This window comes from Tachyglossus aculeatus, chromosome 5, assembly GCF_015852505.1.
Source record: "Tachyglossus aculeatus isolate mTacAcu1 chromosome 5, mTacAcu1.pri, whole genome shotgun sequence".
Taxonomy (NCBI): domain Eukaryota; kingdom Metazoa; phylum Chordata; class Mammalia; order Monotremata; family Tachyglossidae; genus Tachyglossus; species Tachyglossus aculeatus.
The window spans coordinates 85,147,060-85,171,930 of record NC_052070.1 but is presented as its reverse complement, the minus strand read 5'-3'; the positions used below and the strand labels follow the sequence as shown (position 1 = coordinate 85,171,930).

The 24,871-nt window shown below is 45.2% G+C and overlaps 2 non-coding genes across 2 annotated transcripts; both read right to left on the bottom strand.

The window, feature by feature from the left end:
* Positions 1-1,368: 1,368 nt before the first annotated feature.
* Positions 1,369-1,506, bottom strand: LOC119929056. The gene has a single exon (XR_005451200.1). It is a non-coding gene; the product is annotated as a small nucleolar RNA SNORA7 (small nucleolar RNA).
* A 22,879-nt stretch (positions 1,507-24,385) lies between these two features.
* On the bottom strand, positions 24,386-24,523 carry LOC119928990. The gene has a single exon (XR_005451134.1). It is a non-coding gene; the product is annotated as a small nucleolar RNA SNORA7 (small nucleolar RNA).
* Between the last annotated feature and the right edge of the window lie 348 nt (positions 24,524-24,871).

Here is a 24,871-nt window from a genome sequence, read left to right as displayed (position 1 = left end):
AAGGATAACACCAGGGTTATGGGCTTGTGAGACAGGAAGGATGGTGGTGCTGTCTACAGTGATGGGAAAGTCAGGAGGAGGAGAGGGTTCGGGTGGGAAGATAAGGAGTTCTGTTTTGGACATGTTAAGCTTGAGGTAATAATAATAATAATAGTAATGATGGCATTTGTTAAGCCCTTACTATGTGCCAGGCACTGTTCTAAGCGCTGGGGGAGATACAAGGTAATCAGGTTGACCCATGTGGGGCTCACAGTCTTCATCCCCATTTTACAGATGAGATAACTGAGGCACAGAGAAGTTAAGTGAGTTGCCCAAAGTCACACAGCTGTCAGTTGGCGGAGGGGAGGTGATGGGAGGTCATCCAAGTAGAGATTTCTTGAAGGTAGTTGAGATTGGAGACAGGGAGAGAGATCAGGGCTGGAGATGTAGATTTGGGTACCATCTGTATAGAGGTGGTAATTGAAGTCATGGGACTGAATGAGTTCTCCAAGGGAGTGGGTGTAGATGGAGAATAGAAAAGGACCCAGAATTGAACTGAGTGACCTTTGCAGTTAGAGGGTGGAAGGCAGAATAGGAGTCTGTGAAGGAAGCAGGAAGTAAAGTGAAGTACTGTGTGAATTTTCATTTGCGGATAATATTTTGCAAGTGTCTGTGCCTTCTGGAGGAACCAGCAACTTGCCAGCGCACTCTTATCCCCACAGAAAATAGTTGGTTCTAATTGGTTCTGCCATGTTTCCCCTTGTAAAAGAAAAAGAATTAATGACTAATAACAATGATAATAATAATGGTATTTGTTAAGCACTTACTATGTGCGAGGAAACTGTACTAAGCACTGGGGTGGATACAAGCAAATTGAGTTGGGCCCATTTCCTGTCCCAAGTGAGTCTAACAGTTTCAATCCCCATTTTCCACATAAGGTAACTGAGCACAGAGAAATGAAGTGACTTGCCCAAGGTCACACAGCAGACAGGTGGTGGAGCTGGGATTAGAACCCATGGCCTTCTGACTCCCTTACTCTATCCACTATGCCATGCTACTAAATCTTATTCACATCCAAACCTGATACTACCCCGTGTTTAGTTTTAAACTCCCTCAGAAGCTTTCAGTAGCATCCGGTTAGCTCCGTTGGCTAGAGTGGTGCTAATAATGCCAAGGTTGCAGGTTCAATTCCCTGTTGTCTTATTCTGTCGAGTCGTCTCCCACAGTAACACCCTACCTCCATCTGCAATCATTCTGGTAGTGTATTTATAGAGTTTTCTTGGTAAAAATGCAGAAGTAGTTTACCATTACCTTCTTTCACTCAGTAAACTTGCGTCTCTCCCCTTGACTCTCTCCCATGCTGCTGCTACCCAGCACAGGTGAGTTTTGACTTGTAGCAGATTGCCTTCCACTCGCTAGCCACTGCCCAAGCTAGAAATGGAATGGTTATTCCTCTGCTTGACTTTCCATCCTGTAGCCGAGACTGGTAGAGTACAGGAAATTCTCCAGGTGTGATCCTAAGAGGGGTCAATCCATTCACAAACCACTTATCTCCCTCTAGACTATAAGCTTGTTGTGCGTAGGAAATTTGTCTACTGACTCTTGTACTCACCTAAGAGCTTAGTACAGTGCACTGCTCACAGTAAATGCTCAAAAAATACGATTGATTGGAGAAGTTAATCTTCAGCGCACTTTGATTCCTTGTTTGCTGGTTACCATTATTAGCCATCATCATTACCCTCCTCCTCTTCCTCCTCCTCCTCAACATCAGCAGCAGCAGAAGCATTGATTATTATTGATCGAGTGCCCACAATATCCTGAGCCCTGAATAAGGCTTGTGTAGGAATGAGGAGTTGAAGTTCTCACCCTGGATGTACAGCAGCAATTGAATCACTTCTGGGTTCCTGGGGTCGACCATTTAATCATCTTTTCTCTGCAGTGGAAATTAGCAGTTACTCATTAGCAGTTGTGAACAATGCCCAAGCAATACCACGAAATTGGGTTTGTCCACACTCCCATTCATATTTATTCGTGTGAAAAATGCTCCCCAATACAATGAGAGTGTTTCAATCCAAGTTGGATTTCGGAGGGGGATATTTATTTGATTCCTTCCCATTTATTTTTATTTAGCTTGCCTAAGAAAGGTAAGGACAAAAAAGATTATTTTTTCTTTTGATTTTTTTTCTCCTCCTTCTACCCTCCCTGTCTTCCTTTCCCTTTTCTTTCCCTGCTTCTCTTCCCATCACTTCTCTTCTCTCTCTTTATCTTCTCTCCTCTCTTCACCTCCCTTCATCTTCCATTCCCTCCTCTCCCCCTCCCTTCTTTTTCCTCCCTTTTATCTTCCTTTCCCTTCTATTCCCTTTGCCACAACTCATTCCAGATGTGGCTGCATTTCAGCAAAAGTCCCTAAGAGAAGCATACTTTAAAGAGCCTCTGAAAAGCTAGAGTCAGTCCAGAAATTCCAGCTACGCAGCTAAGAGGGGGAAAAAGGTCTATTGAAGAGTGACACAATATTCCCTGTCTTTATACAGTGCTAGTAACCGTGCCAAATGGCCGCGTACTTCACTCACGCTAAGCTAGTAGCGACATGTGGCTTTCCCTTTTCCTCTTTTTAAATCCATCACCGGGCTGTCATTTCAGCAACATCTTAACAAATGAAAATCCTCCTCGGAGTCAATAGTAATTATAGGAATTTATCACAATTGCCAATCAAGGTGTACTGAAGAGACTCATCTTTCTTGTTAAATTAGCTTTCCCTGTACGCAAACAGTGAGTTATCTTTAGGAAATCAATTGCGGGGAAATTACAGCTTTCATGGAGTGATATAACCTTGCCAACCATCTTGTTATACATAATTCCTCTCCCAAGAAATTCAGCTGGGCTCACACTGCTTATTTTCAGGGATTATATTTCACTACAGTAAAATGGGAAACAGTCAAATTTCTTGAGCCACAGAAGGAAGCCAGACTCGATTGTCAGGAAGACTCATAGAGCAGGCTGGGAGTACTTGGCTTCAGGCTCTGAACAATTTTAAACTACCTGGGAAACTGAGTTTTTTATTGTCCAACAGCAGCGATAGCAGTAGCATTTATTGGGTGCCCCTATGATGAAATGCACTGTACTCGGTGCTTGGGAAGTACAGAAGAACAAGGTGACATCTTCTCCATCCACAAGGAGCTTACCCTCTTGCAATTACGACAAAACACTGGAGTCCTGTGGTGCTGGAGAAAATAGTTGGACATTTTCACCGAATTCTGGATTCTTAACGTGGCAGGATATTTAATGTACATACTCTTTAAAGTATCTGAGAAATTACAAGGGTTTTCTGAAAATTTGAAATGGTTATTTTCCGTAGTGGTCAGAATGATCACGTACCAATATTATGGTCCCTGAAAGGCTCAACTAATATCCAGATGCAGGGCTTGTTGATGGTGTAACAAGATGGTAATTAATATGCAATTAGCTCATAATTACAAAGTAATTGCAAACTGATTTAAACTAACCAGACTTGCAATTGTTGTATTTATTGGACATGCTCAGGCTTATTAGCTCCTGGGAGCATTTACAAGTGCTATTTTACCAGCCAAGGCTACTATTAAGGCTTTGGGATAACCTTAAGAACAAGTATATATATATATATATTCACCTTTCATCAAGGATCATAGAATGAATTTCCCCAGGACCAGAGATTAGATTTCTCTTTGATATAAGGTGAAATTGTGGTAGCAAGAGAAAAGGTTAATTTTCTTGCATCACCTACTTGTTCAGTAACTCATCAAAAGGAGGATCCTCCACTGACTGGGAGTGCTACAGATAAGTATTTCTCAAAAACATCCATCAAGATTCTTTCAACTGGGGAGTTTGAGGGCCCCAGGGCCAAAGCAGGGTCTAAGGGAGATATACAGAAGATAAAGGGGAAGGGGGTTTGTTTGTTATTTTTGTTGTGGGGAGGAGCATTGATAGAGGGGACAAAAAAGGAAAGTGTTAGTGACATTGTAAAGGTAAAGAAACAGATAGCGGGACACAAGGAGAGAGGAAATTTAGGTCTTTCAATTGAACTGAACCTGAGCAACTTTGTCAGCAACTGAACGTTCCTAAAGCTAAGTCAGTTAAAACCTGGGACTCACCAGTTTTGAAAAATATCTACCTGGACTTTTGGTACCATGTTGATTGAAAAACACTTGAAAGACACTAGCTTTACTTCTCTTTATTCTGATGACTTGACACCTGTCCACATGTTTTGTTTTGTTGTCTGTCTCCCCCTTCTAGACTGTGAACCCGCTGTTGGGTAGGGACCGTCTCTATATGTTGCCAACTTGTACTTCCCAAGCGCTTAGTACAGTGCTCTGCACACAGTAAGCGCTCAATAAATACGATTGATGATGATGATTGAATGAATGACACGTGGCTTAGTGGAAAGGGCACGAGCCTAGGGGGTCAGAGGACCTGGGTGCTTTTTCGTGGCTCTGCCACTTCTCTGCTGGGTGATCTTGGGCAAGACACGTTTCTGTTCCTCAGTTTCCTCATCTGTAAAATTAGAATTAAATACTTGCTTTCCCTCAAACTTAGACTGTGAGCCCATGAGGGACAAGACAGTGTTTGACCTGATTAGCTTGCAGCCACCCCAGACTTAGTAGAGTACTTGGCACCTACTAAGTGCTTAACAAATACCACAGTTATTTGTGAATCATTGGCCTATTAAAGCTCTATGCTTTTCAGAACCAGCCGGGACAAATGTTCGCTGAATGGGTTTCCAGCTTTCATTCAGTTAGTTAAGGTACGTGGTAGCAACTCCTTTTCTTCATGAAATAAAGCCATGGTTGAGTGAGGGAACAAAACAGTGAAATGAGGCTGCTTATCCTTCCACATATACAAGGTTGATTTCTCTCTCTCTCTTACCAGTGAGAAAGGCTCCTGGCCTCCTATCTTTAGAGGTAAATTGAGATCTCTTATTCACTCCTCTTTCCTCTGTTTATGGACCTTGGCATTTGATGTAGAAGCAGCATGATGTTGGAGAATCAGCGTGGCTCAGTGGAAAGAGCACGGGCTTTGGAGTCAGAGGTCGTGGGTTCAAATTGTGGCTCCACCAATTGTCAGCTGTGTGACTTTGGGCAAGTCACTTCAATTCTCTGGGCCTCAGTTCCCTCATCTATAAAATGGGGATTAAGACTGTGAGCCCCCCGTGGGACAACCTGATCACCTTGTATCCTCCCCAGCGTTTAGAACAGTACTTAGCACATAGTAAGCACTTAATAAATGTCATTATTATTATTATTATTATTATTGTTATGTATGTCAGGAGCTTTAAGAGTCAGAGAAGCCTCAGGCTGATAGACTGAATGGATTAAATGAGGTGATAAATTGTCCTGTTTCTTCCCTTGACCCAGCTGTAGACTGAGCCACGTCACCCAGTTTCTGGTTCCCTCTCCATGACTGGGGTCTGATCCAGAGGACCCTCCTTAGTGATTAAGTATAATTTAGGTCCAACAACAAGGAACTCAGAAAGGAGAGTAGGAAGTTGGATCCAGCAGCCTCTCTTGAGGACCTGGAAAGGTTAGGAGCTTTGAAGCTGCTGCCTTTGAATTGGAGCCCAGGGCGAAACACAGCCTTGTTAGCAGTTCTAAAACTCCAGATGGGCTCTGGGGTCCGGAGACATTCAGCCACTGAAAGAGGCAGCTCTTTAACCCTCCCGGATGCTCCCAGCATCTTCCCGTTGTTCTATCAAGACTTCTATCCCTGCTGGAAGCAAGCGCTGCCCTCCAGTCCTCCACAGGGCAAGAACCCCATGATTTCAGATCTTGTCTTTTTTAATTGTGGTCAGTGTGCTGAGGGGCAGAGGCTGGAAAATGCCCAAGAGGAAGAAAGTCTGGTATTTTACTTTTAACTTTGAATGCCCTTTCCCCACTCTCTGCCTCCCACAGCTGTAATCTCACTGGCTTTAGCTCCATCTTCACACCCCACAGGTTTGGGAAAGCTTCCTGGACCAGCAAAATCTGAAGTGACTAACTCAATCCTTGACTGACACTTCAGTCCAGCCCCCATCGGACTAAACTATCAGTTGGGCTTGGCCACAGTTTGGGAAGGCTGGAGCCAATAGGGATGAGGGTTCTTTGCCTGTGAGTTTCTTACCTTTGGAGGCATCCATGACATCTGGAACTCCCAGAACCATCCAGGGATTCCTCCGAGCTCTGAAGCTTGGCTACCGAGAGCTCACCTCCTCCAGGAAGCCTTCCCAGGCTGAGTCCCCCTTTTCTTCTCCTCCTCCTCCCCTCCCTATCACCCCCGCTCCCCTACCCTCTTCCCCCTACAGCACTTGTGCATATTTGTACATATTTCTCTATTTATTTTATTAATGATGTGTATATAGCTATAATTCTATTTATTCTGATGGTGTTGACACCTGTCTACTTGTTTTGTTGTCTGTCTCCCCCTTCTAAACTGTGAGCCCGTTGTTGGGTAGGGCCTGTCTCTATATGTTGCCGATTTGTACTTCCCAAGCGCTTAGTACAGTGCTCTTTGCACAGTAAGCGCTCAATAAATACGATTGAATGAATGAATGAATACTGGAAGTATCAAGAAGGGAGGTGAAAGTCAGCAAAAGATGGGGGCTGATGGGAAGAGCGGGGAAAAAGGGTCTTGCTGTACTGCTAGAGAGAGGGGTAAATCAGGTAAATTAAAGGGAAGGGGCTGGGCAGAAGAAAGGGCTTCAATACCCAGAAACAGTGAGGCCTAGTGGAAATAGCGTGGGCCTGGGAGACAGAGGACCTGGGTTCTAAGCCCGGATCTGTGTGACCCTGGGCAGGTCACTTCATTTATCTGTGCTTCAGTTCCTTCATCTGCAAAATGAGGATTCAATACCTGTCCTCCGTCCTACTTCATCTATGAGCCCCATGTAGAACCTGATTATTTTCTTCTCTATCCCAGCACTTAGTAATATTAATAATAATAATGGCATTTATTAAGCGCTTACTATGTGCAAAGCACTGTTCTAAGCACCGGGGAGGTTTCAAGGTGATCAGGTTGTCCCACGGGGGTCTCACGGTCTTAATTCCCATTTTACAGATGAGGGAACTGAGGCACAGAGAAGTTAAGTGACTTGCCCAAAGTCACACAGCTGACAATTGGCAGAGCTGGGATTCGAACCCATGACCTCTGACTCCAAAGCCCATGCTCTTTCCACTGAGCCATGCTGCTTACCACAATTCATTGTGATAATAATAATAATAATGATGGCATTTGTTAAGTGCTTGCTCTGTGCCAAGCACTGTTCTAAGCCCTGGGGGAGATACAAGGTGATCAGGTTGTCCCACGTGGGGCTCACACTCTTCATTCCCATTTTACAGATGAGGTAACTGAGGCCCAAAGAAGTCAAGTGACTTGCCCAAAGTCACACAGCTGATAAGTGGCAGAGCTTATTACTGATGGAAGGGGGAGAAGAGAGACCGAGAAATGAGTAATATGAGTTCAGGACAGCACGGTGCAGCTCACAGCATAGCCAAGTCCCACCGATAGGCCTCCTTCATTTAAACTAATTAAAGGAGATCCAGGTGTCCAGCTGTGTTTGACTACCTCTTAGCATCTCTGCATTTCAGCGTCACTCTTAGGGAGTAGCATGGGATTCAGTTCTCCTTGTGTCAGATGAAGTTTAACTAGATTTCAGCAACGATCTATTCTCAGAGGAGGTTTGGGCAGAGACCAACATTTTTTAGCTGCTTAAGAGGAAAGAAAGCAATTACGCTCCCGTGGGTGTAACCACTGCTACTGCTTGACTGTCCCCACAGGCTCCTTCTGCAGGATTTGGTCCTTGCATCTTTCACTGCTTCATCACTCTAACCATTCCCACGTGAGTGCAACCAGATAGGACCAGGAAGCAGGTCCTTCTGTGACTCAGTGGCTCTTCCGTTGCTAGAGAAGCAGCGTGGCTCAGTGGAAAGATCCCGGGCTTTGGAGTCAGAGGTCATGGGTTCAAATCCCCCCTCTGCCAATTGTCAGCTATGTGACTTTGGGCAAGCCACTTAACTTCTCCGTGCCTCAGTTACCTCATCTGTAAAATGGGGATTAAGACTGTGAGCCCCCCGTGGGACAACCTGATCACCTTTTAACCTCCCCAGTGCTTAGAACAGTACTTTGTACATAGTAAGAGCTTTAATAAATGCCATTATTATTATTATTATTATTATTATTATTATTATTATTATTCCCCACTGTTGGAGGAAGCTTGGACATGCCCTGTTTATCCTTGCTATTCCTTCTACTGTCAATCAATCAATCAATCATATTTAGTGAGTGCTTACTGTGTGCAGAGCACTGTACTAAGCGCTTGGGAAGTACAAGTTGGCAACATATAGAGACAGTCCCTACCCAACAGTGGGCTCACAGTCTAGAAGGGGGAGACAGAGAACAAAACCAAACATATTAACAAAATAAAATAAACAGAATAGATATGTACAAGTGCCATAACCACCTGACCAAGGCTTCCCTTTTCCCTTCCCTTCCACCTCCAGCGGTCTTTATCACCTTCCTTCCCATCCTTCTGTCGAAAATTCAGACCCTTCCCTGCTCTACTCATCTGCTTTAACCCAAATCTGACACTTGCCTGACAGAGGAGTGATTCTCTGATTCCTATTAACTATTAAAAGGGCTCATTATTTCTTGGGAAAACGACAGGATGACATTCCTCTCTGTCTTCTGTTTTCAGGGTGCAATTTATCCCTCTTCAGAATAGAAAGTGGCAGCCGTTTAAAATGTATTGATGTCTGTGGCTCAGGATGAATCCTGGCCTGTCTTTTTGTGTTAACAGATTAACCTTGGTATCTGGACCCCTGATCACACCATTTGGTCTGTCTTTGGGCCCTGGGAAGACTTGATGAACTCTGTTTGTGTGTGTGTGTGTGTGTGTGTATTGCTTAGTACAGTGCTCTGCACACAGTAAGTGCTCAATAAATATGATTAAATGAATGAACTTGTATGTCTGGTGGTTGGGGTGTGTATGTCTTTCTATGAATGACTGTGTGTATGTTCAAGAGCAAGTGTACATCTGTGTGTAGTCTCCCAGGGATGTGTGTATGTATTTCTGAATGTATGACAGTGCATGTGTGTGCACTGGGGAAGGGAAGGTTGTACCAGGGAATGTGAGTGCATGGGTGTCTGGGTGTTTCAGTGTGCGACATGTCTGGGAATCACAACTCACAGGAGTAATTTCCCAAAGAGCTGAGACTTAATGTCTTCAGAGGGCTGTAGACAGAAGTAAAATAAAACCACAGGAAGAAAGAGTTTCCACAGTGATTGCTTCCCCAGCCTCTCTTAAGTGAGTTTGCAGCCAAAGCAACACAACTGATTGATTTAAAGCTACAGCCTCCAGTCAGAGAAAGGGGAGAGTCCGTGATTGTCGCTGTGGGTGGCTGTTGGCCTCGCGCTGAGTGACTTGCCTCTGAGGGGGCTCCTTTTGGCTCAGGGACAGAGGGTCCTGCCTAGCTCAGCCGGCAGTCGTGGCCTGACAGACTGCCAGAGTCCTAGGCGGTTGAGGTCCTTGTGTGCAGGGATCGCGTCTAGCCCTTCTCATGCGCCGTACTGTCTTCGACGCTTAATACGGTACTCTGCACAAACTAAGCCCTCAATAAATACCATTGATTGATTGATTGAAGTTTCAGCTGGGTTTAAAGATAGCCACAAGCTACTAGATTAGATTAATAGAGAAGCAGCGTGGCTCCGTGGAAAGCGCATGGGCTTTGGAGTCAGAGGTCAGGGGTTCAAATCCCGGCTCCGCCAATTGTCAGCTGTGTGACTTTGGGCAAGTCACTTCACTTCTCTGTGCCTCAGTTACGTCATCTGTAAAATGGGCACGGGCTTTGGAGTCAGAGATCATGGGTTCAAATCCCGGCTCTGCCACTTGTCAGCTGTGTGTCTTTGGGCAAGTTACTTCACTTCTCTGGGCCTCAGTTACCTCATCTGTAAAATGGGGATTATGACTGTGAGCCCCACGTGGGACAACCTGATCACCTTGTAACCTCCCCAGCACTTAGAACAGTGCTTTGCACATAGTAAGCGCTTAATAAATGCCATTATTATTATTGTTATTATTAAGACTGTGAGCCCCCCATGGGACAACCTGATCACCTTGTAACCTCCCCAGCACTTAGAACAGTGCTTTGCACACAGTATGCACTTAATAAATGCCATTATTATTATTAAGACTGTGAGCCCCCCATGGGACAACCTGATCACCTTGTAACCTCCCCAGTGCTAAGAACAGTGCTTTGCACATAGTAAGTGCTTAATAAATGCCATTATTATTATTACTATCAGGCACTGGCAGCTTAGATTGCTTCAGTTGTCTTTTTCCTCGGGGGTGTCAGTGATGAATTCACAGGAAAACTGCTACTATCAATTAATCAATGGTATTTATTGAGCCTTTACTCTGTGCAGAGCACTGCACCAAGCACTTGGGAGAGTACCATATAATAGAGTTGGTAGACACATCCCCTGTCCACAAGGAGCTTACAGTCTAGAAGCCCAGGGAAGGTGCCTGGCCAGAGACCCAAAATGAGACTGTGAGACTTTTAGACTGTGATCCCACTGTTGGGTAGGGACTGTCTCTATATGTTGCCAACTTGTACTTCCCAAGCGCTTAGTACAGTGCTCTGCACACAGTAAGCACTCAATAAATACGATTGATTGATTGAGAACTTGTTCAAGCTCAGGAAGATTCTCTGGGATCTGCAGGACTATTCAATTTGCTCTATCTAGCCCTGTTCCCTAGGGGCCCCGCTAGCATCCCAGAGAATATGGAACCGCCTGGGAGAGGAAGTCGGAATTGGGAAGACACCATCCCTCCCCCTCCCTCCCCCCCAGACCAGTGACACAAGTAGCATGGCCTTGTGGAAAGAGCACGGGCTTGGGAGTCAGAGGATGTGGGTTCTAATCCCAGCTCCGCCACGTGTCCGTTGTATGACCTTGGGCAAGCCACTTCACTTCTCTGTGCCTCAGTTACCTCATCTGGAAAATGGGGATTAAGATTGAGAGCCCCATGTGGGATAACCTGATTACCTTATATCTACCCCAGCGCTTAGAACAGTGAGCACATAGTAAGCCCTTAACAAATATTATTATTATTCTCTGTGCCTCAGTTCCCTCATCTGCAAAATATGGTTTGAGACTAGGAGCCCCATGTGGGACAGGGACTATGTCCAACTCGATTTGCTTGTATCCATCCCAGCACTTAGTAGAGTGCTTGGCACATGGTCAGCGCCTAACAAATACCACAATTATTATTATTATTACCAATTGGCATTTACAGTGGACTGTATGGGGCACCTAACAGCCTCCCTGAGGCACGGTGGCATTTCGGACCCCCTCTGCACTAATGTGGATGCACGGATGGCAGGAATGGGCACTTTAACACGTAGGGAAAGGAGGAAAGTGTTCAAGAGCCCAGATGTTTTAGGAGGCTCAGAAGACTCCAGACAAGGAGTCCCAGGGGCAAGCGGGGAGGGGAGGGGAGGGGAAAGGGGGATGGAGCTGGAATTATATAAACTCTACACTCCATCCACCAGTGATGTGGAATTTCTCGGAATATGCCCATACTGCTTCCTGTCTCTTCCCCTGTTTTCAGCTGAGGACAGTCAGGGGTGGAGTGTGGGTTCACTCACCCCCTGATCTGGAATTGCCCAAAGTTACCACGGAGAAGAGTTGGCATTCCAGGGCTAATTTGATGGCCACCCAACAAGCATTATGGCAGCCAAGCAGAAGGCTCAGAACCTGACACGAGTGGGAATGCTCCAGAGGGAATGCTCCGCACCCCAGCTCCACTTCACCCTAAAGCATTTTGATTCTCATCCCACCCTCACAGCGCTTATGTCACAAATCCCTATACTCTCCTACTTCCCTTATCTGTAATGCCTGTCTCCTCCAGTAGACTGTAAACTTGGCACATAGTGCTTAACAAATACCGCAATTATTATTATTCTCCTCAACTCATCTCTCTTTCAACTCACATATTTGATCTACAACAAAATCCTGTTGGATCTGCCTTCCTAACATCACCCAAACCTGCCCTTTCCTCTTCATCCAAACTACTACTATGCTGATGCAAGCACCTCTCATATCCCACCTTGATTACTGCACTAGCCTCCTTGCTGACCTCTCTGCTTCCTGTCTCTCCCAACTCTAGTCCACACTTTAGTCTGCTGCCCGGATCATTTTTCTACACAAACTGACTCCACTGCATTGCACTCGTCTAAGTGCTTAGTCCAGTGCTCTGCATACAATAGACACTCAGTAAATACTATGGATTAATTGAAATCCTTGTTAGAACGGGAGAGGATCCAGAATCAATCGTATTTATTGAGCACTTACTGTGTGCAGAGCACTGTACTAAGCGCTTGGGAAATACAAGTTGGCAACATATAGAGACGGTCCCTACCCAACAGTGGGTTTACAGTCTAGAAGAGTGGTCTCACAGTCTAGAAGGAGTCATAGTAACGCTACTGAGCTTTCCCCAACTTCCATGTGCTTTGCTAGCCCATCATTCAGCCCCTTACTTCCCTGTTGTTATATTGTACTCTCCCAAGTGATTAGTACAGTGCTTTGCACACAGTAAGAGCTCAATAAATATGAATGAATGAGCCCACACTGTCATGCTATTTTTTTAATGGTATTTGTTACACCCTTATTATGTACCAGGCACTCTGTTAAGCGCTGGGGAAAATGCAAGTTAATCAGGTTGGACACCCGTCCATATCCCACCTGGGGCTCACAGTTTTAATCCCCATTTTCCAGATGAGGTAACTGAGGCACAGAGAAGTGAAGTGACTTACCCAAGGTCACTTAGCAGAAAAGTGGTGAAGCCAAGTTTAGAACCCAAGTCCTTCTGACTCCTAGACCACTGCTCTATCCACTAGGCAACACTACTTCTCACTATATGCAGGGAGAGCAGTGGGATGGGAGTGTAAGGACGCATGAGGACACACAATTAATAAATGGCAGAAGCTGAAGCAGAATCCACAACTCCTCCTTTCAATCTAACTCTCTGCCCCACTCTGAAGCTAAATCAATCAATTAATCAATCAATGGTATTTATTGAGCACTTACTATGTGCAGAGCACTGTACTAAGAGCATGGGAGAATACAACAGAAAACCCATCGAAGTCTTTATTTCAGAATTGAAACCAGGAGCCTTGGTTTCCAGTTTCTCCTCCAAGAGGCCTATCCTGCCCTCCTATCCTCTCCTCCCACTCCCTTCTGTGTCGCTCTAACTTGCTCCCTTTATTCATCCCTCTTCCATCCCCCCAACACTTACGTACATTATTATTATCAAGTGCCTTCCACTCGTTCCTGGTTCATAGCGACTCTATGGATATATTTTCTCCAGAAGGTCCTGTCTTCTGCCAACTTGTACTTCCCAAGCGCTTAGTACAGTGCTCTGCACGCAGTAAGCGCTCAATAAATACGATTGATTGATTGACTGATTCTGCCATAATCCGTAACCTTGCGAATGGGTCTTCCCTTAACGTTGTTATGGTTTCTATCCATCTAGCTGCTGGTCTGCCTCTTCCACGAACATATCCATAATTTATTCATTTATAATGCCTGACTTCCCCTCTAGATGGTAAGCTTGTTGTGGGCAGTGAATGTTCTGTTTATTGTTCTATTGTACTCTTCCAAGCGCTTAATACAGGGCTCTGCACACAGTAAGCGCTAAATAAATCCAAAAGACTGATTGATGGTCACTGTCCAAATGCTGGACCGTCTCTATATGTTGCCGACTTGTAATCAATCAATCGTATTTATTGAGCGCTTACTGTGTGCAGAGCACTGTACTAAGCGCTTGGGAAGTACAAGTTGGCAACATATAGAGACAGTCCCTACCCAACAGTGGGCTCACAGTCTAAAAAGGTCACTTGTACTTCCTAAGCGCTTAGTACAATGCTCAGCACACAGTGGGCGCTCAATAAAAATGATTGAATGAATTCCTCTGGGTTGTGATGCTCCACAGCCCAGAGGCAAGCACATTTTTTTTTTTTCAAAATGCCTTGTTCTGCATCGCTGGGATATGCATTTATGGGGTACATAATATTAGGTTGTACACATGAAACATGATTTTATCTTTTCCCGACTCCACTGCCCTCTGCCTCTCCTAATGAGAGCACCCCAGGCCCAGAGCAATGGGGCTTAGGGCTGGCGGTTTACTTGCAGTTAATGAGGTGTAAATGGTAAAATAAACAAGCGCTAAGAGAGGAGCCAAGGAAGAAGAGCAATGCAGCCGGCAGCTGGAGGGACGCAGTGACCTCTGATTATCCAAAGCAGTTTATTGAACACGTTTCAGTGCCAAACCCCCTGCTGACTCTCGTCTGCAGGATGCTGACACTCCTCCTAATTAAAGCCAGCAGGGCTGCCTGGCCTACTCAGCCTGCCGGCTGGGATGGAAAGGAACCATTTCAAGACACGGGGGCTTGGGAAGGAAGGTGAAGGGTTATTTCCAGGAAAACGAAAGCGATTCTGGGTTTGTTTCGGGGGCACCCTGGAAGACATGGCTGAGATTTTTTTTAAAAAATCAGGAGAGAAGCCATAGTTGAAACAATGCGATTTCACTCTTTGAACTCTGGCAAGTGTGCCTTGAAAGGAGGAGAAAAATGGACTAAACAGCCCTCGCCAGGCTGATGAATTTAAGTCTGCTGGATTCTCTTTGGCCTTCATAATTTACGCAGCGGAAATCATTCCTCAAATAGAGATGGAGTCACCAGAAAGGCTTTCCTTCGCACCACTTCCATTTTTCAGGGATGGATCCTCATGACTTCATTTTCCCTGAGGGTAGATAGTGTGGCTTAGTGGAAAGAACACAGGCTTGGGAGTCAGAGGTCGTGGGTTCTAATCCCTGCTCTGCCACTTGTCAGCTGTGTGACCTTGGGCAAGTCACTTAATTTCTCTGTGTCTGTTACCTCATCTGTAGAATGGGGATCAAGACTGTGAACCCCAAATGGGACAACCTGATTACCTTATATCCACCCCAATGTTTGGCACTTAGCACTTAACAAATACCAACATTATTCTCTACTTTTGTTTTCTTCAAAAATTCAAATCAAAACCAAAATTCAAAGGCCCCCACCTTGTAGCATTTCTCAAATAAGAGGGCAGGGAATGTGACTGTTTATTGTTATACTGTACTCCAAGCACTGAGGAAAGTGCTCTGCGCACAGTAAGCGCTCACGAAATATGATCGAATGAATGAGAGAGTCTGTCATTCTTATTTTGGGAAGACTACTGGATTTCAGAGCTACCAGGTTGTAGCAGGTTGACTGGGTGCAGATAGATTCAACAGTCGACCCAATGTGAGAAATAGTGGAGAGGGAAATAAAAGGCAGATTCTGCTTGGATTCAAACCACTGTCTGCCTATTTGTATCCCCGGAGGACAAAACGAGGGCCCTTACCTTGTTTTAATTCCAGACCCCACCTGCCCTCTTTGGTGACCGGTTCCAGGGGTTGGCCAGGGACCACCCTATGTCTAAGCCCCAGGGAGAAAGAACCTTACTTGCCCACTTCTGTCTCCTCCTTGCCTCTGGAGGCCTTGAATATGGTCACCATGCCAATCATGGAGACTGGCAGAACTTGCCAGCTGTACTCATACTACAGACTTTACTAACTTATATCTACCTCAGCGTTTAGAACAGTGCTTGGCACGTAGTAAGTGCTTAACAAGTGCTATTATTATTACTGATCTGCCTCAGAGGCCGCACATACAATCAACCTTGGACGGAGGAGGTGTCCTTCTTAGCAAAGGAAAGTCATAAACAGATGGGGAAATCAGACCTGCTTTCCATTTAGGCTCATGTCTCTCCCTTCACCCTCTGAAGCTAAATGCTCACAAATGACACTTTTTTAAGCCTGTGGTAGCTAACCCTGGTGCTTGCTTATGCCCATTCACTGCAAATGACTATCTCCAGTTCTTTGTTAATTACGTGGTTACAGCATCCAGTGACAGGGAGAAAATTAAAAATTCACGCTGCATTTTAGATAACATTTCATTACTCTACACAAAAGAGCCTGAATGCAATTTAGCTGTACGATGCTGAACAACGGAAATATTTTCTCCCCCTGCCACCGCCCCTCCCCTGCCAACTCTGCTCCCACCATTTCCCTGGAGAAAAGAACACTTGCAGAAGTTTAATAATGCAAGGACAAGAACAGGTGTGGAAGGAAACATAAATTACCATTATCTCTAGTAATTCTGGACAGTGCCACCTACAGCGAAGGAGCCAAGCCAATCAAGTGGCCTCTTCTACAAACGTGATCTAGGCTTTTCCCAGCAGGCCGTGATTGGTGGGTTTGGAGGATCTACGTGTGGGAGAACGCAGAAATAGGTAGATTCAGCTGTGACCCACCAGATGTATCCTTTCTTCTCCAGCGTGAGCCTGTTTTACAAGGACAATTTAAAAGAAAAAGGCGGGCTGGCCAATGTTTATGGGGCTGAAATCGATAGCTAGCCTTGGTACAGTCACTAAGATACCGAGAACTTGTGCCAAGGAGTTCACTGTAGGCAGCACCACTATCTTCCCTGTCTCACAAGTCTGTAACCTGGTATAGTGGATCGATCGTGTGCCTAGGAGTCAGCGGGACCTGGTATCTAATCCCAGTTCTGCCATTTGTCAGCTGTGTGAACTTGGGTAAGTCACTTCACTTCTCTGTGCCACAGTTACCTTATCTGTAAAATGGGGATTAAAACTGTGCCCTATGTGGGGCAGGGACTGTGTCCAACCTGATTATCTTGTATCTATCCCAGCAGTGCCTGGCACATAGTAAGTGTTTAACAAATACCACAATTATTATTATTATTATCCTCAACTCATCTCTCTCTTTCAACCCACACACTTGATTTATAACCAAATCCTGCTGGTTCTACCTTCTTAACATCACTAAAATCTGCCTTTTCCAAACTGCTACTATGCTGAGGCAAGCACCTCTCATATCCCACCTTGATTACTGCACCAGCCTCCTTGCTGACCTCCCTGCTTCCTGTCTCTCCCAACTCCAGTCCATACTTCAGTCTGCTGCCCAGCTCATATTTCTACATAAATTCAGTCCATGTCTCCCCACTCCTCAAGAATCTCTAGTGTTTGCCCATCCATCTCTGCATCAAGTGGAAACTCCTTATCATCTGCTTTCAAGCACCCAATCAGTTCACCTCCTCCCACCTTACCTCACTGATTTCCTACTCCAATGCAGCCTACACACTTCGCTCCTCTGACACCAACTTAGTCATTGGGCCTTGATCTCATCAATCTCACCGCTGAATCTTTGCACGTGTCCTCCTTCTGGTCTGGAAGTCCTTAACCTTCCATATAAAACTGACCACTGCTCTTGGCACATTCAGAGCCTTTTTAAAATCCCATTTTCTCCAAGAGGCCTTCCTCAACTAAGCACTCATTTCCCTTTCTCCCACTTCCTTCTCCATTTCCCTTGCATCAATTCTGACATGTTATGTATTTGATACTCACCTCACTCTCAGACCCACATCACTTGTGTACATATCTAAAATTCATTTTAAAGTCTGTCTCCCCCTCAAGACTTTAAGTTCCATGTAGTCAGGGAACATGTCTACAAACTCTGTTGTATAATAATCTCCCAAGCACTTAGTACAGTACGCTACACACAGTAAACTCTCAGTAAATACTATTGTTTGATTGCTTTGGCAGGGAACATGTCTACCAACTCTCTTGTATTGTATTCCCCCAAGCGCTTAGTACAATAAGCTTACAATAAACAAGCGGTAAATACAATTTATTGATTCACTGATTGATAATGGTGTGTGTGGATATCTCCATCCGGGCAACTGTCACAATGTCACCTGGAGTTTTGCTTCACAAGGACAAACTCCACCAGATTCCAGACTGTCCTCTTGTGGTAACCAAGGACTTGGACACTTCAAGGGATGAGGAAACCAAAGGAGGAAACTAGAAGTTGCAAACCAAGGAGGGGGGAGGTGGGGTTTTTCCTTCTATATCCTCATCAACAGAATCAGCCCTGCTTTTCAACAGCAAACTAATAATACTCCTTTAAAGCCTAATGGGCGGTATTTATTTCATTTCTAATGGTATTTAGCAGGTAATGATGGCCATAATTCACGATGTCTCATTTTGGGGAATAAGATATCCTTTTTTCAGCCCATTTGCGTCATTCTGCTGTTATATGCTAGACACTGCTAATTAGCTCCTGCCCCACTAGTTATCTCCTTTTACAAAGTTTCTATGGGCGTGAGAGTCAGGAGAATTTGTCAATCTGGGCTTAGAATCAGGGGGATGAGGAAAGGCTTAATCAGAATTGTGACCATGGGAGCCAGGAGGTCCCACTCTTCGGGGGTGAGAAGCAGCATGGCCTAGTGAACAGAGCACAAGTCTGGGAGTCAGAAGGGCCTGGGTTTTAAACTTGACTCCACCACTTGTCAGCTGTGTGACGTAGGACAAGTCACTTCACTTTTCTCACCTCAGTTCCCTCATCTGCAGAATGGGAATTCAATACCTGTTCTCCCTCCTACCTTCTCTCTCTCCTACCTAGTCTGTGAGCCCCATGTGGGACCCGATTATCTTTCATCCACCTCAGGGCTTAGTATAGTGCTTGGCACATAGTCAGAATTTAACAAATGCAGTTATTATTAGGTAGTTGGACCTGGAGCCCAGTATGGGCAGAAGGCTAGTGTTCTGGTCTGCCCTGAGCTGAGGAGAAAAGGGAGAGGGATAAAGAGACGAGATGGAGAGGTACATGAAGAAGAAAAGGAGGAAGGGCAGGAGGGGAGAAGTTTGCGGAGGTGAGCAAAACACTGATTCAGGAAATACTTTTTATCCCCAGAAAATCTGTTTTCAGTTCACTCATTTGGAGAGTGTGTATTCAACTAATTTAGGTTCATTTTAGAAATCTCTTATTCTTAAGAATCCTAAAATGGCCAATCAAAGCTTAAAGGAAAACAGGGAAATGAGGCATTTCTCTCACTACTCTCACGTCTTCAGGACTTCCTGTTAGATTCCACCAAGGATGTCCACGGACCCACATACGATCCCACTGATTCAATTGAGAAATGCAACTACCCTTGGAGAGGAGAACTACTCTTTTTCAAAATCCACAGCCACATTCACCTAGGATCAAAAGGCCTAGGTTACAAAACTCCAAGGACTCCTTCATTCTGACTGGAGATTAGGAATCTCCACTGAGGAATGCTCTGCCAGTGCCTCGAAAGACCCTCTCCTTGGCCCATCCTGTCTTTTCCTCAGAGATCAGCTTTCTAGTGCAACGTCTTGGCCATTTCTTGTTCTCAGTTTGGGGATCACAATGTCTGACTATTGAGCCATGCTAGCCGTGGGAAGACAGAGGAAGAGCGAGTGTTTGAAAGGGATCAGGGTCACCCTGAGAAACCTGAGCTGGGGGTGGATAGGCTGGGGCGGGGGAGAAGGGGGAATCAATGGAGCTATTGCTTCTGCCTCCCAGAATTGTAATGGGCTCCTAGTTTTAATTCTAGGCAATTAACTCTAATGGAAATGGCAGAGCATTTAACGGTGAAGTTATTACATTGTGGAGTTGCTGGTGTGAGCCCCAGCCAAGAAAAGAAAAAAGGGCCAAGAAGCTGTCTTCTTTAAACTTAAGAACATAAGGCTATCTAGGGACAGGAAAAGGCTATCTGAGTCAAGATTTTGCCTCAGTGGAGTTTACTTAACTCCACTTGCCCACTTTTTAAGCAGCTCCCCACTCTTCAGTTCTTCAGGAACCCGGCAAGACCCAACCGAACCCACTTATAAAACAAGCCTTCGTACTTAGCGTGGCTCTTCCCTCAAGGTTTTCCACCTGTGACCAGGGCGAAGACACGGTCACTAACTGTCAATCTTTCTTGCCTCTGAAATGGCCTCCTTGAAGTTTCTCACTCCCCTAGAGGTTGTGTAAATCGCTGAAGACCACAGTGATGCTATTTCCACTCATGAAGGTCACAAGATTGTACATATTTACTACTCTATTTTGTTAATGATGTGCATATAGCTTTAATTCTATTTGTTCTGAAGATTTTGACACCTGTCTACACGTTTTGTTTTGTTGTCTGTCTCCCGCTTCTAGACTGTGAGCCCGTTGTTGGGTAGGGATCATCTCTATATGTTGCTGACTTGTACTTCCCAAGCGCTTAGTCCAGTGCTCTGCACACAGTAAGTGCTCAATAAATATGATTGAATGAATGAATGAAGATAACTGGACTAATCAGGCAGCCAAAAATTCAATGAAAATGACCCATCAGCTGATAGCCTTACAAACCTCTGATACTGAAAGGAATGTAGGAGCATAGCAGTCCTTCAAACTATAGTCAGCAACACTACAGGTAATGGGAATGTATATATGGAGGGCAAGGAAATTTATTAGAATTTAAGCTTCTGTAGGGAAAGGGTTATGTTGACTCTTTCATGTGTATGCCTAGCATTTCATACAGTTCTTTTTACCCTACCGGGCAGTCGGTATATTCCTTATGAAAGTAGCGTATGGGACTAGGAGTCAGGAGGCTTGGGTTTCAGTCCTGGCTCTGCCACCTACGTGCTGTGTGACCTTGGACAAGTCACTCAACTTCTCTGTGCCCCAGTTTTCTCATCTGTAAAATGGGGATTCAATACCTCTTCTTCCCCTTAGACTGTGAGCCCCTTTTGGGACAGGGACTATGTCCAACTTGATTAGCTTGAATCCACTCAAACATTTAGTACAGTGTTTGGCACATAGTAAGCACTTAACAAATACCACTGCTATTACAATGATGATGATCATGATTGAGTTGAGCTGTCAGCAATGCCATGAAGAGTGTCCATGGAGCCTCCTGTTAGAATTCAGATGACAGCGCCAAGAGATGCCAAAGATATTTTATTCTGTATGCGTCCCTGTTCCTTCTCCAGTTTCAGCTTTAAATCTGTTTCCAACAGATAATTAAAAAATCATAGTGTTGACATTATAAGTGGAGCTGAGGGAAGGAGAAAGCGGGCACCCGGGGGAATGCATCAAAGTGACGCCCAGAGATAACCAGTGCTTTTTAATGATTCACGAAGGTGCGAAGTCACTCCAGCGGCTGGCGAAAACTCCAGTGACCCAACATCATAGCAGTTGATCTGTAAATGAACAGCATGGGGAGAAGTTTTTAAGCAATAACTCACCGTTTGAAAGACCTAGGCTTGGGAGATTGTTAGAACTCGAGATTAAAGGGGAACTTGGAACCGGGCTAGAATGAAGTCAACCTTTCCTAAACCAAGGACTCTCTGACCACGGCATTAAATGTTGAGGCTCTAAATAAGTGCTGGAAGTGGGTTCAAGAATTGCTGGAAGTGGGTTCTAATCCTGGGTTCTAATCCTGGCTCCTCCATTTTTCGGCTGTGTGATCTTGGGCAAGTCACTTCACTTCTTTGTGCTTCGGTTAACTCATCTGTAAAGTGGGGGTTAAGATAGTGAGCCCCATGTGGGATGTGAAATGTGCCCATACTGACTTGAATCTATCCCAATACTTAGTACAGTGCCTAGCACATAGTAAGGGCCTAACCAATACCATTAAAAAGTAAGCGAGCTAGAGCCTATTTACTTATGGAAGAACTCCAGTTTTTTCAAGGGAAATTACCCAGCAATGATAGGATGGCACGTATTATTGAACTCATTTTCCCTTCAGCAGGTATGAGGGTGTTAAATACATCCTCGAGTATTGTGTTCTCTAGCCAATCAGTCAATCCAGTCCATGGTATTTACGGAGCACTTTGTGTTGAGCACTATTTTGTACTTGAGAGAGTACAATGGAGTTGGTGGACAGGATCTCCTGCCCTTAAGGAGATGATATTCTAGCTCGGGAGCCAAGATTAGGTAGCCTAGTGGATAGAGCACGAGTCTGGGAGTCAGAAGGTCATGGGTTCTAATCCTGGCTTTGCCACTTACATGTTGTGTGACCTTGGGCAAATCACTTCACTTCTCTGTGCCTCAGTTACCTCTTCTGTAAAATGGGGATTCAGACTGTGAGCCCCATGTGGGACAGAGACTGTGTCCATCCTGATTAACTTGTATCTACCCCAACGATTAGAACAGTGCTTAGCACACTGTACTTTAATTATTATTATTTTTACCTGACAAGTGTAGTGGAACCCACTAGATGATGTAGAGATTGGGAAGCTGGATGGATGTGTGGACAAGTTAGTGCTTAAAGAGCAGAGTATGGAAATTGCTATGTACCAATGTGCTATGGCTGGCTGTGAGGGATGGATTTAGAGGGCAGGAAGGACATGGTCAGAAAGTGGCAGAGAAAAAAGATTCATGCCCAACAGCAAGCAAGGTATTCTTGGTGGAATTTGAACCCATAATCCGAAAGTGATGGATGTTTCAAAGCCATTGAGCCTTGCATCCTGGCTTCTCAGACCACTGAGTGCAAACTGCACAACCCCAGGCCTCTCCTGAAGAACTAAATATTGAGCAAGCAATCAACCATATTTATTGAGCACTTACTGTGTGCAGAGCACTCTACTAAGTGCTTGGGAGAGTATAATATGAGTTGGTAGACATGTTCCCTGCCCATAATGGGTTTATAGTCTAGGTAATAATAACAATAATGATGGCATTTATTAAGCACTTACTATGTGCAGAGCACTGTTCTAAGCGCTGGGGAGGTTACGAGGCGATCAGGTTGTCCCACGGGGGCTCACAGTCTTCATCCCCATTTTACAGATGAGGTAACTGAGGCACAGAGAAGTGAAGTGACTTGCCCAAAGTCACACAGCTGACAATTGGCAGAGCCAGGATTTGAACCCATGACCTCTGATTCCAAAGCCCGGGCTCTTTCCACTGAGCCACGCTGGGAGATAGACATTAATATAAATAAATTACGGATATGTACTGTGGGACTGAGGGTGGGGTGAATAAACAGTGCATATCCAAGGGCAAGGGCAACACAGACGGGAGTGGGATAAATGGAAATGAGGGCTTAGTCGGGAAAGGACTCTTGGTGGGGGTAGCTATGCTTTTAAAAAGGCTCCGAAGTTGGGGAGAGTGTCTGTCAAATAAGAAGAGGTAAGGCATTCCAGGCCAGAGGCAGGATGTGAGTGAAAGGTTGGCAGCAAGTTGTAGTAGAAAATCAAGGAGCAATGATGGAAGTGGACAAGGTGACTGAGTGTTTTAAAGCCTATGGTAAGGAGTTTCTCCCCTCTCAGGGTAGCACCTGAAGCGTTTCTAGTACTCTAACAGTCTCGGCTACGGCAGGGAGAGTCAAGCAGAGGCATACCCATTCCATTCCTAGATTGGAAAGTGACTAGCAAGTGGAAGGCAACCTGCTACATGTCAAAATTCACCTGTGCTGGGCAGCAGCAGCATGGGAGAGAGTCGAGATGGGGACCCCAAGTTTACTGTGTGGAAGAAGGCAGTGGTAAGCCACTTCTGTATTTTTACCAAGAAAACTCTATGGACACATTACCAGAAAGATTGCAGATGGAGGTGGGGTGTTCTGGGAGGTATGTGTCCATGACATCGCTATGGGTTGGAAACAACTCGATAGAAATAAGACAAGGAGTTTCTGTTTGATGCAGAGGTGGATGGGCAAGCACTGGTGTTTCTTGAGGAGTGGGGAAACTTGGATTGAACAGATAAGTAGGAAAATGATCTGGGCTGCAGAATGAAAAATAGACTGGAGTAGAGAGAGACAGGAGCCAGGGAGGTCAGCAAGGAGGCTGATACAGTGATAAAGGTGCGTTAGGATAAGGGCTTGGATTAACATGATAGCAGTTTGGATGGAGAGGAAAGGGCATGTTTTAATGATGTTGGGAAGGTCGAACCAACAGGATTTAGTGATGGATTAAATATGTGGGTTGATAGAGAGAGATAAGTTGAGCGTAACACCAAGTTTTCAAGTTTGTGAGACAGGGAAGATGACAATACTGTCTACAGTGATGGGAAAGTCAGGGGGAGGGCAGGGTTTGGTTGGGAATTTGAGGAGTTCTGTTTTGTCGGTCAGTCAGTCGTACATACTGAGCACTTACTGTGTGCAGAGCACTGTACTAAACGCTTGGGAGAGTACAATACAATAATTAACAGACACATTCCCTGCCCACAACCAGCAGCAGTCTCTCTTCCCACCCACATGCACACATACTCTGGACTTGGAGATCCTGGGTTTGACTTGGCTCTGCTGCTGGGGCTCCTACTGCATCTTGTCTTCTCTTATGCTGTTGAGCCATCTCCTCCCCATGACTACTCCATGGACACGTCTCTCCCAGAATGCCCCACCTCCCTCTAAAGTCATTCTGGCCGTGTATCCATAAAGTTTTCTTGGTAAAAAATATGGAAGTGGTTTACCATTGCCTCCTTCCATGCAGTCAACTTGAGTCTCCACTCTCGACTCTCTCCCATGCCACTGCTGCCCAGCACAGGTGAGTTTTGACTTGTAGCAGATTGCCTTCCACTCGCTAGCCACCGCCTAAGCTAGGAATGGAATGGATAGGCCTCTGCTTGACTTTCTCTCCCATAGCCAAGACTGGCAGAGTTCTGCAAACTCTCCAGGTGCGATTCTGAGAGGGGTTCTTACCACATAAGCTGTTCAGAAGGTCCCCAAAGTCCACAGTTTCCCCCTTCTGCCCTGACTAGGGTGTGTGCTCCCCTGTCCTAAGGTTGATGCCTGCTCCTCGACACCGTTAAGTTTTTTTCTACTCTCTCTAGCTCAGGTTTAAGGTGTAGGTGATGATGTTAGCGTGGCCTCAGGGGTCTGCACAGAGGGCAGTAGTAGTGTAACCTTGTAACCACACCAGCACTCAGAACAGTGCTTTGCACATAGTAAGCACTTAATAAATGCCATCATTATTAGTAGCAGTATTTATTAAGCACTTACTGTGTGCGGAGCACTACTAGGTGCCAGGAATGTGTACACAG